Genomic DNA, 18,924 nt, shown 5'->3' with positions numbered 1-18,924 from the left:
AAAATTATTTAAAAAATCTAAAATTTAAAAAAAAAACTAAACTTAAGTAAAAATAGTAGGAATCTATAGCACTAAAACCTGGGGCTTCTCCTATCCCTCCTGCCTCAAATGAACCAGATGCAGTGCCAGAATGGAACGGGTTATGAGAACAGGTACTTTCCTCCTGCAGTAGGAGAGGCTGGATTTGGAGCAATGACTAACATCCACCTCAATCAGCATCATCAGAAGAACCGACTGTCAGAGGTGAGCAAGTGTGAAGTGCTAAAAGCTCTATAACCTGAGTCTGTGGTCACTGCTGAAGCAACCTTATTCCAAATAAAAGAGAGAGAGGACTTGAAATGACATGAACTCTGAATGTGCAGCATTCCCCCAACACAGAGCTATTAATAGAGGGCACAAACCTCTCTGGATCCAGGTGGTTGATTATAAGTTCCGTTTAATAACTGGTCTACTTTTAACCAATGTAGAATAGGGATAACCCCTAACAAAGCAAAATTTTAAAAAACAAGTTTAAAAATTAAGCGGACGTATGAAGAAGACCTGAGACTACATGAGAGATACCCAAATACCCTCAGATGCTCTCCAATCCCTATTATAATTCCAGCCACCAAATACTGATTGCAGCTACATAAGAGACTAAGTAAGAAATGCCTGGCTAAGCCTTTTCTAAATCCTTGACCTACAGGAACCCAAGATAATAAAATGAATACTGGCTTAAAGGGGGAGGAGAAGGCAGTGTTAGCACAGAGATATCAATGGCCACAAATCACAAAAAAAAGAAATTTTATAGTTTAGAAAACATGGCACTAAAGAACAATGAAGAAAAAGTAACAAGAATGACATTATATAAAATAATGAGTTCTTCACAAAAAAATTACAAGATACACAAAGAAACAGGAAAGTCTGACTTATTCTGGGCGGAAGGGGAGTGCCTGTTAAAAGAAACTGCCTCTAAATGTTGAGACACTATGGCAGAGAAAAATGTCAAAGAAATTATTATATGTCAGAGAACTAATGGAAGTCATAATGAAAGACCCAAACAAAAGTATGACATCCATGAATATACAAATGAAGATTCTCAATAAGGAGACAGAAACTGTATACATGTGGAAATCCTGGAGTTGAAAGTACAATAACTGAAATGAAAAATTCACTCAAGCAGCTCAATAACAGCTTTGGGCAGCAGGAAGACTCAGTGAGCCCGCAAGTAGAATTTATCAAATCTGAACAGTGAAGACTATTAAAGAAAAATTAATAGAGTCTTAGAGATCTACAACATAAAACACATCAACACATGCATAATGGGAATTCCAGGAGGAAAGAAGCTTCCTACATCTGGCAAAAAATATTAAACCCATACATTCATGAGGCCCAGTGAACCAACCCCCAGAAGGACAAATGCAAAGGGATCAAAGTCAAAGCAAAAAATCCTAAAAACAGCTAAAGAACAGCAACTAATTCAAAATGAAATACTGGGGGAAAAGCCTCTGTCAACCAAGTATCCCACATCCCATGAATTTATCCTTCAATAGTGAAAAGGAAATAAAAAACATTCCTAGATAAACAAAAACTGAGAAAATATATTGCTAGTAGACCTGTATTACAAGAAATACTAAAGGAAGTTTCTTCAGGCTGAAAAGAAGTGACAACCAGCAATGACCTCAAGTTCAAGAAGTAAAAAAAACCAAAAATGGTAACTATGTGAGTTACTATGAAAGATTCTATAAATATGTTTTACACTTATCTTAACTTATTTTAAAAGACAAAATTTTAAAATAATTATGTTTCAGATTTATAAATATGTACAGATATATATTGATACTAGCAGTAAGGAGGAGAAAGTATGAAGCTACGTTAAAGCAAGTCTATTTTACCAGAATTTAGTATTAATTTGAAGTAAGATTCTGACACACTGACATGCACATTGGACTCAATGTCATGATGTCCTTCAAGAGGGAAGGGAACAGCTGGAGTTAACTCAATGTGCTAAAAAAAAAAGAGTGGGGGACTTGTTGGCCAGATACATCCCAGAAGATAAAATGCTGATGCTATAAGGTGGATGGTGTGCTTGTGCCATCTGTCCTCATCAACCTGCCATGCTAACTAGCCATCATGCAGACAAGAAGCATCTATCCAGCCAGCAGCTTTTTCTATAGCAAGAATCAGTCAGAAAACGAAATGGACTGCAGAATCCAAGACCACAGAATGAATTGAGGGAAAAGACCAAAGCTGAGGATCCTCTGCTAACCCAGAGTCAACTTATCACCCAGAGTACTCTGCACAGAGCTCCCCACTATAACAGCTACTGCCATCAGAAGCACAGATCAGAAGTCTCTGAGCCCTGTCTCCTGTTCTGCTTTGCCAGCGCCAGAGACTGAGCTCCAAAGTGAGATCAGTAACGAACCTGAGTCTGAGGTGACCCATAGGCCAAAAGTCAGGAACTGCCTCAGCTTCTGCACCCATGAATCCCACAACAAGATGAGCCATGGAGCGTTACCTTGCCCTTTACAGCTCTTTGCGGATCCCTGATGGACAAGGTCAATGGATAAAAGACAAAAACACTGAGTTTAACTCTGATGAGGAGGAACGCCCCCTTGGACTGACAAGCTCTTTCTTCCATTGGTTTCACAAATAAACTCCAGTGGGTGCTGGGAGCCTAACTTCTCAAAAAAAAAAAAAAAAATCCATATTGTACTCCCTGAAATAGTCACTAACAACTCTAGAAAAGGTTAAAAAAAATCAACAGAAGAATTAATAAAACAGCATCCTTAAAATATTTACTTAGTACAAAAAAGGCAGTAAGAACAGAGGAACAAAATGGTAAGTGTAAACAGAACAATAACTACATTAAAAGTGAGTAGTTTTATACGTCAATCAAAACGTAACTAGGGGTGTAGTTCAGTGGTTGAGTACTTGCCTAGCATGCACACGCCCTGGGTTCAATCCCTAGCACAGAGCAAGTCAACTGGATAAAACATCAAGATAAAACAACATACTGTGGATAAAACACAAATCTTAGTAAGATAAAAAGGGTTGAAAGTAGAGGGATAAAAAATGACACACAAAATGAATTAAGATATATTACGTACATGTACCAACTCCCCAAAATGAATGTAATCATGTCCTATGAGGATGTACTAATAAAAATAAAAATCTGCAAAAGACATATACCATCAGAGTATGAGACTATATTAGTAACAGATGAAACAGACTTTAATATAAAAAGATTACTAAAGGCAAAGAAGAACATTTCATAATAATAAAAGAATTACTCTATTAGGATGATATTATTATTCTAAATGTACACATGCCTAAAAATATGGCCTCAAAACAAATGAAAGAAACTGACAGGAGCGAAAGACTAACAACAACAGATAAATATTCAATGTCTCATTCTCAGTAAACGAGACAGAAAATCAGTAAGGACAGATAAAACTCAACACTGTCAAACATAACTGAAGTAATGAACATATACAGAACATTCAACCCAATAACCACAGAGTTACATAGTCATTAAAAGCATACATGGTTATCTTCCACAAAAATTAAAGTGAAGGGGGCCAGAGAGGTAGGTTAGGGGATATGCACTTGTCTAGCATGCATAAGGCCCTGGGTTCAATCCCAGAACTGCCAAAACAAAAACAATAAACAAACAAGCAAAAAACCTTCAATAAGGATCATAGACATAAAGGTAAAAGACAAAATAGTAAAACTCCTAGACAGTAACATAAGAAAAAAAAAAATCTAGGCACCCTTGGGTTTGGTGATGCATTTTCAGCTACAACACCAATCCATTAAAGAAAACTTGGGCTGGATGTGGTGGTGCATGCCTGTGATCCCAGCACTGGGGAGGCTGAGGCAGGAGGATTACTGCAAATTCGAGGCCAGCCTGAACTACATAGTGAAACCCTGTCTCAAAAGAAAAGAAACAAAACAAAAACTTGGACATAGTGATCAATGGAATAGAGTTGAGAGTCCACAAACAAATCCTACATTTATGGCCTTTTTTTTTTTTAAGGTTCCAAGACAATTCAATTAGGGAAAGCAGTCTTTTCAACAGATAATGCAGGGTCAACTGGACATTCATAGGCAGACCAATGAACTTATAGACAATATACAAAAAGTAATTCAAATGAACCTCAGATCTAAATGTAATCACTAAAACTATAACACTCCTACGAGAAATCTCCACGAAAAGGTTGATAAACTGAATTTCATCAAAATTTTAAAATGTTTGTGCTTCAAGATATTAAAAAATGAAAAGGAAAGTTAGAGACATGAAAAATACATGCAAATCATGTATCTAATAAAGGAATTATATCCAGAATAAAGAACTTCCTACAATATAAGTGAAAGACACATTTAAAAAGGAACAAAATATTTGAACAGCTATTTTACTCTAAAAGATACACGAATAGCTACTAAGCACATAAAAAGAATCACAATATCACTAGAGAAACACAATTATTATGGTTTAAATCTAAAATGTCCCCCAGAAGTATTTGTTCAGAGGGGTACTTTCCGAAAGCAATTGGATCATGAGTGTTCTAACTTTACCAGTGGATTAATTCTCTAAAGTGATCATAATGTGAGGGCATTGTTGGGAGGTGATGGTAACAGGAGCAGGGGCCTAGTTGAAGGTCATGGGAGCATCACCTTAGGAACACTATCTGGTCTCTGGACTCTTCTTCCTTGCTAGCTCATTTCCATTCTCTGTTTCCTGGCTGCTTTAAGGTGAGCAGCTTCCCTCTGCCAAATCCTTCTGCAATGATGTTTCTGCTTCTACAGCAATGGAGCCAGCCAACCACGTACTGAAACTCTCGAAAGCATGTGCCAAAATAAATCTCTCCTCCTCTGTTTTTCTCAGGTATTTGGTCACAGGGACAAAAAGCTGACAAATATATAAATGAAAACTGCAATGAGATACTATTACACATCCACTCCAAAGGTAATAATCAGGAAGAGAATAAATGGAATTCCCACACACTGCTAAGGAATACAAAATGGTATTTGCAAAAAGTACAGCCATTCTGAAAAAAGTAACAGTTTGGTAAAAGTAAACATATATATAGAACATGACCTACCAATGCCACTACTGGGAACCCACCTAAAAAAAAAACATACTCACATGACTGCATGGGTACAAAGACTCATAGCAACATTATTCATAGTAGTGGCCAAAAACTGAAAATCAGAATATATAGAGATATAGATTGCATAGATTCTTTTATATGAGATGTGGAAAAGCAGATCCAAGGTTGCCTAAGACTGATGAGTAGGTTCAGGTACTAACTGCATGAAGCTTTTTGATACGGCCCTCTTACTCACTCTTTTGATCTCTACTGAGATCGAACCATCTTCCCTATAGATCTTGTCTGTTTTTCCTGCTTGGCCCAAGTAACAGGCCACTACATTCTCAGGCTGAATCTCCTGAATCCAAGCATAACGTTTTTGCAGTACATCTGCAGCACGCATCCGTTTTTTTTTTTTATTACTAAATAGTACTCCATTGTGCAGACATATGCTGTTTTGTTCATCCAGTTCACCAGCTGATTGAGATATGAATTGTTTCCAGTAAGCTGAATTACTTCTCTGAGTACAGTGATAGACTAAAAACAAAGTTTTCTCTCTAAAAAATTAAGGTCACTCTAAAGTTTCCTGTGGTAGTAAATTTTTTCCTCTTCCTGTCTTGATAAACACTAAAATAAGATTACTAGTGTGTCACAGAACATGTATATTTTTCCAACTAGCTTGTGGGTGAAATGAGATGTGACCTGGTTTTATAAGAAATCCAGATGCTACAGTAAACGTTACAAGCAAAAGCCTTAGAAAATACTGCCATAAGCTGGGGCTTCAACCAGCTAATTGCTTTAGTCTAGTGACATCTAGTGGCAAAGTGTTCTTAAAACCAGAATTGCAATAAACTAAACACATTAAACAGAGAACATCTTGTGAAAAAATGGCAAGAAAAAGAACTATGGTATTTATCAGCATCAAAGAACATTCTTTCTTTGGCTAACTAACTGTTAACGCTTCTCAATGGTATTTGTTGTTTTCCTTTTCTTGTAGCTAGTAAACACTAATGTTGATACTACAAAATTTACTGAAAATAAAGTTAAGAGAAAAGCCTTTGGTTAAAAAGACTGAGTGAAGGGCTGGGGCTGTAGCTCAGTGGAAGAGTACCTGTCTAGTATGGACAAGGACCTTGTTTCCATCCCCAGCACAGCAAAAAGAAAAACAGACTGAAAGACAAAGCAAACCCCCAATTCTGATGTCTGTTCCAAGAATCTTCCAACTCAAAGCATTTCTGTTCACACAGATTTCTGTTTATTGACACTTTCATAGTTGGTAAAATTGTTCAGAAACTTTTGTAAATGTTTTTCATTGACACATAGGGAAAAAGCAGTTCACTATCTATAATTCATTCGTTAAAATATCACTTTGCATTTCACTGGCTTTCTGTGACACTGAATTTTGGTGGGAAAATATTTAAACATTTTTAAAAATCTATGATGTTTTTAAAAGTCCTATACAAACAATGACTTCTCAAAAAGCCCAAATTTTAAATGTGAACCACAGTTTTAATGATAGAGTTCATATAAAAATAGTAAAAACCTAGTTACAAATTCCAAAATATTCTTTGTAGCATCACTTTAAAAAAAAAAAAAAGCTTAAAATCACTGAGAGGAACAATCTAACAGTTCTGTAATCTCAAACAGCTTAATACCTTCCAAAGTGTGGTCCATGGACCTATTTCAGAATTAGCTGGAATGTTCATCTTATATCTGAATCTATTAATCAGAATCACTGAGGTTAGAGCCTATTTTTTAGAAGTTTCTCTAGGTGGCTTCTTATGCTCAATAAAGTTTTGGAAATAATTACAGGCTCAGCACCCATAATTTAAAAATCCACTGTGCTCCAAAATATAAAATTTGACCAAAGAGTTTTAGACTTCAAAGTATTTTGGACCTATGAAAATATCCCAAACTTTGAAAAACTAAAATCTGAAATACATCTAGTCCTAAGCATTTTGGCTAAGAGATACTAGACAGCAAATGTAAATTCTTCTAAGCTCTTATGATTCTAGTCAACCTTTCCTGTCTCTCTCAGAGTAAGCTGTTCTTTCCTTTAGGTTCCCAGAAGGGTTATACTTTATAGTATTTACCATGTTGAACCACAGTTTATCTGTTAACAATATAGTTTCCCTTAACAGACTGTAAGTGCTTCATGGGAAGAAACCAGTTTTTTTTTAATTTTCTAAAAGGACCACATAACTTTCACTTCTGCTCAAGTGAAAAATCTTACCAATGATCAATTCCAAATACTTTTCACTTAGAAAAGCTGAAGATAACAGACAGAACTCTATATTATTCATTTATCCAGGATATCACTCAGCAGAAACTAGTGACAAACCAGAATCTTCAAAGGAAATATATACTGTACATCTATCTTTACTGTCATACTAATTAGCTAGCCCACAGTGGAAATAATTGCTTTAAATATGTCCTTGCGGGGCTGGGGATATAGCTCAGTGGCACAGTGCCTGCCTGGCAAGCATGAGGCCCTGAGTACGAATCCCAGTACTGAAAAGGAAAATAGAAAAAAATAAAAAGTTCTTGAGTTATACTGTATTTTGTTAATTTTGTTTAAATTTAGAATATAACACAAATTAAGTTTAGAAAAACAAAACAAAGTGAGTAAAAAGTATCCAAGCTAGCTGAGTGTTGTGGCATATGCCTGTAATCCCTGCATTCTGGGAGGGTGAAGCAGGGGGATCACAAATTCAAGCCAACCTAGGAGACTTAGTGACTAAGACCCTGTCTCCAAATGAAAAAAATTAAAGAGGTATGGGGACACAGCTTAGTGAGAAGGCCCTGGGTTCAATCCTCAGCACCCCCTACACCACCCTCCACACAATATTATGGCTTGTATCTAGATGTTCTCCAGCCTCATTCCGTAATAGATGGGGCTTTTCAGTGGTGGATCTAGGCTGTGTGATGCTGAGATTGATTCATGCGCAATGCTAGGATTAAGGCTGCGCCATCCTGGGTGTAAATACTACCTGCCCTAAGGGTGGTAGCCTGGATAAGGTATAAAGGGCAGAAGGAGGGTCACTGCTTGTTTCTTGCTGTTTGCTACTTACTGCTTTGCTGCCTTATGCCTGCCATGAACTGTTTCTCCTCTGTGATGCCCCTCTGCCAAGCTACACTGCCTTAGAGCCGTCCAACTATGAACTGAAACCTCTACAAACTGTAAGCTAAATAAACTTTCTTATCGTAACTTGTGAGTGTTGGATATTTTGTCTTAGCAACAAGAAAAGTAACTAAGACACACACAAAGTACACAAGGTGACAGTTATTCTAGCAAATGGACATTTAATATTGCTTGAAATTAAAGTTAGAATTTAACTGTATCCCTAGATCAAGAAAAGAGAATCGAGCAGTACATTCAAAAAAGAGTAATTCTGGTTAAGAATTCTTTTAATTTTTCTGGTGGGGAGGTGGTCTTTTGAGACAGGGTCTCACTATGCAGTTCAGGCTGACCTTGAGCTCACTTTGCAGCCCAGGCTGGTCTTGAACTTGCAACAATCCTCCTGCCTCAGCCTCCCGAGTGCTGGGATTACAGGTATGCACCGCCATGCCCGGCTGATTCTTTTAAAACATCTTAGTCACATACATCTTTTTATTTATATAGAAGACTTTTAAGCTAGGAATATCTCCTGTATTCAGTTACTTCACATTCATCTCTAAAAACCCAGTTCAAATGTTACTGTCTCTGTGAAGCCTTCCTCAAATTTCTAGATCAAATTAGTAATTCTCACCTCTACATAAGCCTATTCTTTTGGGAATATAGCCAGTATTGCTCGTATTACCTGTCTCAGTTGCTCACAGAACTTATAAGCTCCTAAAAGGTGTCAAATTCCTTGTATCTTCTCTGTTCTAACACTATCAGGTACTTACTAGATGTTTATCAATATGTTTCAGAAATGAATCAAAGGCTTCTGGAATGAGGCTCTTAAGCAAAATGGAAGAAATGGCACTGGACAGAAAAATATTGGTTACAAAATGGTTTTGAAAAGACTGCACTTCTACCCAAGAAGAATTAACTGCTCTTATGCCTTCCAGTCATAAATAACTTCAAAAACCAGATAAAATATATGAAACACTCTTTTCAGATATTGTACAATTGGCAGCATAAGACTTTGGTCCCTGAAAAAAAGTAAAATATTCTACCATATTTCCAGTTTATTGCCAATGGCAGTTTCCAGGATACAGACCAGGGAGGCTCTTAAGTCTCTTCAAGCTGCTATAACAAGAATATGAGACTAGGTGACTTACACAATAAAACATTTGTTTCTCACAGTTCCAAAGGCTGGGAAGTCCAAGGTAGGCACTGGTAGTTGTAAATCAGCAACTTCCCATTGTGTCCTTACATGGCAGAGGGAGGAAGCAAGCTCTCTCCACCTTTTCTTACTTGTAAGAGCATGAATCCCATTCATAAGGGCTCCACCCTCACAATCAAAACACCTCCCAAAGGCCCCATCTCTTAATACCATCATACAGGGGATTCGATTTTAACCTACAAATTTTGGAGAGGTAAAAATACTCAGCCCATGACAGAAGGGTATTCAGTAAGAAGCCCAGCTGCCTTACTAAGCTAGAGAGAGCGAAGTTTAGGGAAACAAAAACATTTAGAATTTATACAGCAGAGGATGGGACAGGCAGAAGCTCAAGAAGGGGGCACTCTAGAGATCTTCCTGAGGTATCTTCCGATCTCTCACTGAATACTAATCTGTGAATTTATGGAGTAAAATTCCATGAGGCTAGAGAAACAACTACAAAAAAGCAGTAGGTCAAACCATTTCTGAAATTCACACAGGGTTAAGAGTTCTTCACACTTTTACCAGCCACAGTAGAAGCCTCATAAAACATGGGTCAACAAGCGAAGTACTCAGAAGGATATCACCTTAGAAATGAGGGTAAATTAAACTAAGGCTGCTTTTGCTGAGCCCTAACAGAATTTAAAAGAAAGCCTAGAAAGGGTCGAACTGATTACAAGTAACTTGTCATTTATATACCAGAACAAAGTCCAATATCCTTTAAAGGAATGCAAAAATATAAAATACATAAAATTTGGCATACAATAAAAAATTTCCAGGCCTGCAAAGAAGGAGGAAAATATGACTTGTAGCTGGGAGAAATTTCAATCAATAAAAAACACAACCAGAAATGATGAACAAATGAAAAAGTTAAAAGGGTTATAAATATATTCCATATGTTCAAAAATAGAGGAAAACATAAACATGATAAGGAGAGACAAACATTTAAGTGGAGGGGTGAAGAGTAAGCAGCATTTAAACCTGAAAAATAATCTGACATTAAAAATGCCTTGGATAGGTTAGGAATAGTACAGACACAACAGAAAAGAGACCACTGAATCTAGAAGCAAAACATTAAATATTAACCAAAGGACAAAAAGAGAAAAAAGACTAAAAATAAAAACTAAAATGTGTGTCAATTACTGCAAAAAAATATCAAGTGGGGTGAGAGCAGAAAAATATTGGAAGAATTAATGGCCAAAGTATTTAATAAAAACTGTAAGGTTACAGAGCAAAGAACACATGGTACACATTAATGTCAACTCATCAGTATATATATATAAACACAGGAATAAAGGTGTAAGTATATATGTAGATATATATACACATATGTACTTCCTAGCTAATTCACTGAGGACCAGGGAGTAGCTTCTAAATACTAGTCTCCACTAAAAGAACCAGAGTTCCTTTGAGAAATGCCTGATGCTAGGGGTGGAGGCCAGGGAAGAAGGTAAGTCTGGAACATTATATTGTCCCAGAAACTAAAGACATTTTGAAAGAATAAAAGAAGAATGTTAAATAAAACACAGGAAGCTAGACTGAAGGTGCTACACATGTACAACTTGGGAGCATTTTAATATTGAAAATAATAGTAACACATAATGCATGGGAAAAAACCGGTGGCCCAGGATTTCATACTGATTTAAACAAATGAATCAGTAAGTAAATGCAGAAAAAAGTCTTCCTTACAGTAGAATACAAATTCAAAAATATAGAAAGCTTGATAAAATTAGAAAAATCACTATCTAGTGATCATTACAATATGAAGCAAAAAATAATAGATATTTCAACTGGAGAAAAAAATGGAAGTGAAAAATGAGATTCAGAGTCTTGCAATATTTCTTCAAAAACAGTGATTATTAAAAAAATTTTTGTAGAAAAACTGGGCAAAAACCCAGTATCTTCAGAAATAAAATCTAAGCGTTTTTTTTGCCCACCAGCTGACCTGCACCACAAGAAATACTAAAAGAAGTTCTTCAGACTAAAAATAAATGACATCAAGGGGAAACTTGAACCTACTAGAAAGGATTAAGAATACCAGAAATAGTAACTATGTGGTAGCATAACGTTCTATATATAGATTTTTATTTTCTTAGTTTCTTTAAAAGATATATGACTGCTTAAAACAAATACATGTATATATAAAAGTATTGTAGAATTTCTAAGATATGCAGATGCACTACATATGACAGATACGCAAAGTAGAGGTGAATGAAACCACACCATTGAAAGATTCTTACATTTTATGTAAAGTAATCCAATAGTAACTCTAAGTGAACTACCAGAAATTAAGGGTTATAAGGATATATACTATAATCCCTAAGAAACCACTAAAAAAATAATGCAAAGGAACACAACTAAAAAAATTAAAGAACTAAAACAGAATACTAAAAAGTATTCAACTGAGTCAAAGAAGGTAAGAAAATAGTATGAAAAGAACAAACGGAAAATGGGGAGCAAAATGGTTGACTTAGGTCAGCTATATTAATTTACACACCAATAAAAGGCAGACTGTCAGCTTAAATACAAAAACAAAACTCTACCCCTCACTGTATATCCAGCCTACAAAAGATACACTGCAAGGTTGGTTGTAGCTCAGCAATAGAGTACTTGCCTAGTATGCACAAGGCCCAGGGTTAAATCCCCAGGGTTAAATTCCCCAGGGATAAATTTCCCAGAAAAAGAAAATGCAAAATGGAATAAAATGCTTGAACTATAAAGACATAAATAAAAATAAATAAAAGAATGCAAAAAGACTATGCAAAAAGCGTAAGAAAACTGGAGTGGATATATTAAAATAAGATGAAACAGACCATAAGACAGGGGATAATTCCATAAACAGAAGGACATTTTCATAATGATTAAAGATCAATAACTAAATCATTAATGTGTTACCTGCCTAATGATAAGACTTTCAAAATAAAGCAAAAATTCACAACATAGTAAATGAATTCACAATCACAGGTCAATATTTCAATATTTCTCTCTCAGAAAGTGATAAAATTAATTAAATAAACAGCTGGACATGATGGGGCACACCTGTAATCCCAGCACTCAGGAGGCTGAGGCAGGAGGATTGCTATAAGCTCGAGGTCAGTTTGGGATATACAGTGAGTTCAAGACCAACCTGAATTACATAGCAAGACCCATCTCAAAAAAAACACCCAAAAATAAATAAACAAAAACATATAAAATCTGAACACCATCTATATTTGGACCTGACATTTACAGAGCAATACAGCCAAGCAACTGCAGAATATACTCTTTAAGCATACATTCAAGTGTGCATATTCACCTAATTAAAAAACGCCCTCAGACAGGACCTTTGGTGTATGCCTGTAATCCTTGCACTCTGGGAGGCTGAGGCAGGGGGATCACAAATTTGAGCCCAGCCCCTGGGTGACTTAGCAGGAACCTGTTGAAAAAAAATTTTTAAAACCATTCTTTTAAGGCTGGAGATGTAGTTCAGTACAAAGACCCTGGGTTCAGCCACACACACACACACACACACACACACACACACACAGTCTTGTGTTTATTAAATAAGTGAATTGAATACACATACATGGAAAGTGGGACATGCTGAATTTAAAATAACACATGGCTCTACTGACTAATTCATGGAGAAATAGGACTGGAAGGTGAAAATGATGATATAGACTGACAATCACCTTGAGATCTTTATAATGATATATTGAAAGCTCTTAGAAACTTGGCTCTCCAAAATGGTACTAGGAAATAGGCTGTAGAGAAAAGAATGGATACTAATGAGCAAATACAAAAACCACACTACAATGGAAGGATGGGTTATGAAGCGAAATCTATGTTAAATATAGAAAAGGAAAAAGAGGGTGTGGATGAGAAAAAAAACTTGCAGCATGGAAAGAGAATACTAGTAATTCTCCAAAGTAAATGTCAACAAAACCATGTGGGCACTTCTTATGGACACTACTCCATAAGACACCCAAGAATGGCAGAAGCAGAAAGCATTCAGGGACAAGCAGTGGCCATGTACAGCAAGTCTGACAGCAGAGATCTGGAAAGAGAGAGAAAACATGGAAGCCAGGAGGGACATACAAGTCAAAAGAAAATATTTTCACCTCTTCTCTTTTAAAGATGAAAAATGTATATATTTGAACAAAAGAAGAAAAGTCTACAATGCTAGATGCTAGATGCTACAGAAGCAAAAGTCCTAGCACAGGATACACCCAGTGGAAAAGAAAGGCATTAAAGTTTAGAGAAAGGCCTACAAACTTTCCCTGAGATTTAATGCAAACAAGAATGGATGCAGGCACATGGGTACATGTTCTGGAGCGAGGAAGTGTGAGGCTTTTCTAGTGAGATGGTTTTATTCCAATCAGTTAAAGCAACTATTCACCTGGGACTTCCCTCTTTCTAGGAAAAAAAAATGTTAGTACTTAACAGCCTTATTTAAAAGATTAACTGAAGAGCTATAAATACATACACAAACCTACAAAGTAATCAAGAATCAGTTATCAATTTTGAAGTACAGTGTTTTGGAAAAAATATACGTAGGATCAACCTGAGTTTAAAGATTATTTTTAGCCCTTCAGAGAAGACAGTGGCTCTGATTAAAATCCAATCTCCCAGCCCCTGCCTTGATGCACCATGTTCCAATTCAATAATAAGGTCTGATACCTGGTAAAGACACATGTCTGATGAATGCAAAGACTTTTCCACCTTTATTTCATCTAGAAGATGGGTCAGTGATTGAAAAGGACATGAAGATACTTATCATTTTCAAGCTCTCATGTTCTCTTCCTCATCCTTTCTTATTGCTTCATTCCCCAACTACAGTATCAAGTACTAATCCTCAATGTTCCATGTAATTTCAGATCTTTCACTGCTATTCTGTGAGTCTTTTGCTCCACTGAGAAAAGATTTAGCCAGTGATGGTGAACTTTTTAGAGTGTTCAATGATAACAAACAACTTGCTGCGGCACATGGGCCATAGGTTCACCACCGCTGACTAGGCTCTTTTTAATTACTGAAATCTACTTCACACGTATCATGTTCTTAACCCCAGAGAGTGCTGAACAAAGCTGCTTACTATCAAGCATCTACAGTGTATGTGACTAATGTTTTCCTTTGGTAATGAGGACAGTGCTTTTCCCAGGCAATAAGATGACTTCTTATGTTATATCCAAAGTCAATAACAAAAACAGGCCAGTTACAAAGAATATCATATGTATGTATGTATACACATATTCACCCCCACCAAAAGTGAATTAAATAATTATTTTCATAACTTTTATATATAAAAAAACATCAAGCCAGGTATAGTAGCACAAGCCATAATCCCAGCACTTGGGAGCCTGAGACAGGAGGATCCCTCCAAGTTCGAGGCCAGTCTACGCTACATAGTGAGTTCAAGTCAAGCCTGAACAACTTAGCAAGACCCTGTCTCAAAACAAACAAATATCAACAAGACTGCATTTCGCTTGTGAAAATATTTCATTTCTATAGAATGATATAATGGGGCTCATTAAAAAATATGTGTGACTGAATTTTAAGAACCCCTAGGCTTTGCTTAACACCTTGGAATCTTGCTAACTTACATGAAATCAACATTTTGCTTTTGCATTCTGTCATGGTCATTTACTGCTACTTTCTCATTTTCTTTCATTTCCTATTAAGTGTTTTATATGTCAAAATAAGTTGCTAATTCAGACATTGTCATGAAACAAATCTCTTTGATTTAAAAAAAAAGAGGAACAAATGTTTTGACTATAATGTATAAACTATACTCTGATACATTTACACAAAAGGGTTAAGACCAAAGAAAGAATTTGCTTGCTTATTAAAAATGCAAACATTACCTCAGTCAAACAAATAGCCTCAAACTCGCCCAGCCACTGCCTCTGCAGATCACCCACCAGCATTAGCATTACATCATATGACATTATGGAACAACAGTGAACTCTGTATAATACTTGAATATATTGTTTTGAAAGAATAAACTGTCATTAAGTTGAATAGAAGTTTTCTGAAATCAAACCTGGGGGGTACAGCCTTCACTGCATGGCCCTTTTTACTACTTTGAGAAACAGCCTCATCCTGAAAGAAGAAGAGGTGGAAAAAAAGAGATCAGAGTATAAAGGCAACAGTGATGAGTGGCCCTGCAGCAGATCAGCAGGCAGAGGGCAGGGCTTCTAACTGCCAGGCAGAACAATGTCAAAGCAGGAGACTGCAATAAATACTGCACTTAAAACCTAACAACCTCACGCTCATCATACTACTCTTTCCCATTATAGTCTAGTGATTTATATAAGAGGCTTTGTTAGAATTAGAAATTGAGTCTTATTCTATCTACAAAATAATTAAAACAAGATGCCCTGATGCCATCCTAAGATGGCTATCACTATAGCCGTGTGACTTAAAGCAATTAATTTAAGGGCTCCAAGTCTCAATGCTTTTATCTATAAAACACAAAAGGTAATAGTGGAGGTACAGAGGGAGTTTTTAGCTATTATGATCATATTATTTCTAGCCAATTTCCCCCTTTGCCTATCTTTTTTAATCACTGTCCAAGAGGTTTCTTCTTTACAAGTGAAACATAATCATCACTGTAAATGTTCCCTGGCTTTTATCTTTTTGAGCGTGTAGTCTGGTCATACACACATGTTGCCATTCTGGATTCACACCACTGTCATCAAATGCTTTCTCTAGCTTCCTTAGCCAAACCCCAAATAATCTCATACTGTCACCTTCTCCTTGCCAGCTTTCATTTCTCAAGACCTATTCTCAATGTTCTCAACCAAGGCTCAAAAGGGTAGGACAACAAAGCCAGGGCAACACAGTTGGTGGCAAAGTCCAATTAAGACCCAAGTATCACTGGGTATGATGGTGCACATCTGTAATTCCAGGTACCTGGAAGGCTAAGGCAGGAGGATCAGAAGTTCACGGCCAGCCTGGGCAACTCAGCAAGAGACCTGGTCTCAAAATTCTTTTTAAAAAAAATTTTAACGAGTTGGGGATGTAGCTCAGTAGCAGAGTACCAGACTAGCATGTTTGAGGCCGTGAGTTCAACCCTGTTTCAAAAAACCCCAAAAACTATCAATGCAACCAAGTTCAGCTGTATCACACTGCATTTCATTAACTGCATATAGTATATTATTCACCTTTAGATACTACTTCTACTGATCACTTTTTTATCATAAACTATGAATGATTTCAAATAAGTAAAAAACTAATCCCAGAGAATTATTAAGCATATCTCAAAGTTTTGTTTTTAATATTTCCCCACAGGAAGACAAGAATTGATCATAAAAGGCCCAACCCAGGACTAGAAGAGTTTGGTAGGTGAGAGGATAGGTTATAGAAAGAAAGGACATGAAAAGTGTGGCTGTGGGCAGTACTGTGTGGAACTCCAAGTTCTAAAGATAAAGGTTGTCTTTTAATCTGATTGTAAAAGGATATGTAGAGATGGAAATTTCATTAATGTTGTCTTCTTTGGAGAATCACATTATTCCTCAAAATAATGAAAACTAATAAGAAGGGTAACAGGATGCAATAAGCTGGTTTACATAAATCTGAGTGCTTATCGAAGTCTAACCCTGAAGCTGTGGGGAAGATTAAAAGCATGTATTTCCTCGTCTATAAAACAGATGAAGCACTGGGAAGAATATGATGATATATGGATCATCGAGAAGCACCATTTGTTTTTGTAAAGTTCAGTATGGAATAGTGTACCTAATAATACGATGTGATGTCAGTGAAGAAGGTTCAAGTTCAATCTCTACCTGCCACTGTTACTCAAACACATATCATTCAAACACATTTAATGATGTAAGAACAAAAGGGATGGTATGTGTCTGTATGTATGTGTGTGGGGGAGGAGCTTTTTAATATAAACAACCATGTAATTATACAATGTTTTATGTCATATTATACCTGGTTATTGTGGTCTGGGTCTTTATCCCCTGCAAAACTCACGCTGAAACACAATCCCCAAAGTGATAGTCTAATGGTACTTGAGACAGGGCCTTTAAGAGGGAATTAGCATTAGATAAGGTCATGACCATGGGGCCCTATGATTACATTAATAGATTTGTAACAGAGACCAAGTTAGCAAGCTTGATCTGTCTTGCCATGTGATGTCCTCTCCCATGTTATGATCCAGCAGGAAGGCACTCACCAGATGTCAAGAGGATGCCTGTGCCATGAGCTTGGACTTCCATAACTGTGAGGCAAATGAACCTCTTTTCTAAATTACCTAATCTGTGGTATTCAGTAATAGCAACAGAAAACAAACCAAGACACAACTACGTGGGGCTTCATGTTCATTTCCTAATTTGGGGGTGAGGAGGCAAGGGGGACTGAGGAACTCTTACAGCAGAACTACTGTTCAGTTAATAGAAAATTATCTCTATCCAAGAGAGATATGAAAATAAATTATGCACTTTATATAAATTACCTCAAAGTATGCTATTTTGGTCCAAAGCACCAAGGCATATAATAGTCAAGGCGCATAATAGTCCACATCACATAATAGCAACGAGCATCACATAATAGCAATAGTCAAGATTCCAGAAATTCAACAGAAAAACAGAATATTAAAAGCTATTATTAGAGAAAAGAAACAAATCAACTATAAAGGAAAGCCCATCAGAACCATAGCAGACTTCTCAACACAAACTCATAAGTCAAGGACAGCTTGGAGTGAAATATTTCAAGCCCTAAAAGAAAACCTCCAACCCAAACTGATGTACCCCCAAAACTATCTTTCAAAACTGACAGAGAAATAAGATACTTCCATGACAAAGAAAACTTAAAGAAATTCAGGACCACCAAACCAACACTCCAAAACATTCTGAAGGATATTCTAGAAAGACAGAATGAGGACTACAACTCTGTGAACCCCAACAGAATGAATCTACCAGGAAAGGCAACCAACTAAAGAGAGGGGAAAAAAAAGGGAACCAAAAATAGGAAAGCAATATGACAAGGATAAGTCAACACATCAGTTATAGTCATTAACGTTCATGGTCTCAACTCACCAATCAAAAGAAACAGACTAGCAGAATGGACCAAGAAGAAAGATTCAAAAATATGGTGCATACAAGAAACACAGTGAATTTAAAAAAAAAATTCATAGACTGAAAGTCAAAGGATGGAAAACAATACTCCACATGAAAGGAACCTGGAAAAAGCAGGGGTAGCTAATCTACTTGCAGACAAAGTAAATTTCAAGCCAAGACTGATTAAGAGAGACAAATAAGGTCACTACATCCTTATAAGTGGAACAATCCAAGAGGAAGAGATAAAAATCATGAATATATATGTACCAAATATCAATGTACACAACTGTATAAACCATACCTTAATGGACAGAAAAATCAAAGAAGAACTAAAAACAATTGTAATGGGGAAATTCAATAACTCACCGTCAAAAATAGATTAAGTACAGCCAGGTATGGTGGTACATGCTTGTGAACCCAGCACTCGGGAGGATGAGGCAGGAGGATCGTTTCAAGTTCAAGACCAGCCTAGGCTACAAAGTGAGCTCAAGGCCAGCCTGAACT

General features: G+C 36.6%; 1 protein-coding gene and 1 pseudogene across 3 annotated transcripts in view; one reads left to right on the top strand and one right to left on the bottom strand.

The window, feature by feature from the left end:
• The window catches only part of Borcs5 (BLOC-1 related complex subunit 5), an 89,613-nt gene that overhangs the window by 63,214 nt on the left and 7,475 nt on the right, over window positions 1-18,924 (bottom strand). The gene's annotated exons all lie outside the window — the stretch shown is intronic.
• On the top strand, window positions 1,495-2,635 carry LOC102010574 (annotated as a pseudogene).

Source organism: Chinchilla lanigera, unplaced genomic scaffold (genome assembly GCF_000276665.1).
Source record: "Chinchilla lanigera isolate Chin_1 unplaced genomic scaffold, ChiLan1.0 scaffold00012, whole genome shotgun sequence".
NCBI lineage: Eukaryota > Metazoa > Chordata > Mammalia > Rodentia > Chinchillidae > Chinchilla > Chinchilla lanigera.
This window is presented reverse-complemented; position numbering and strand designations above follow the sequence as displayed.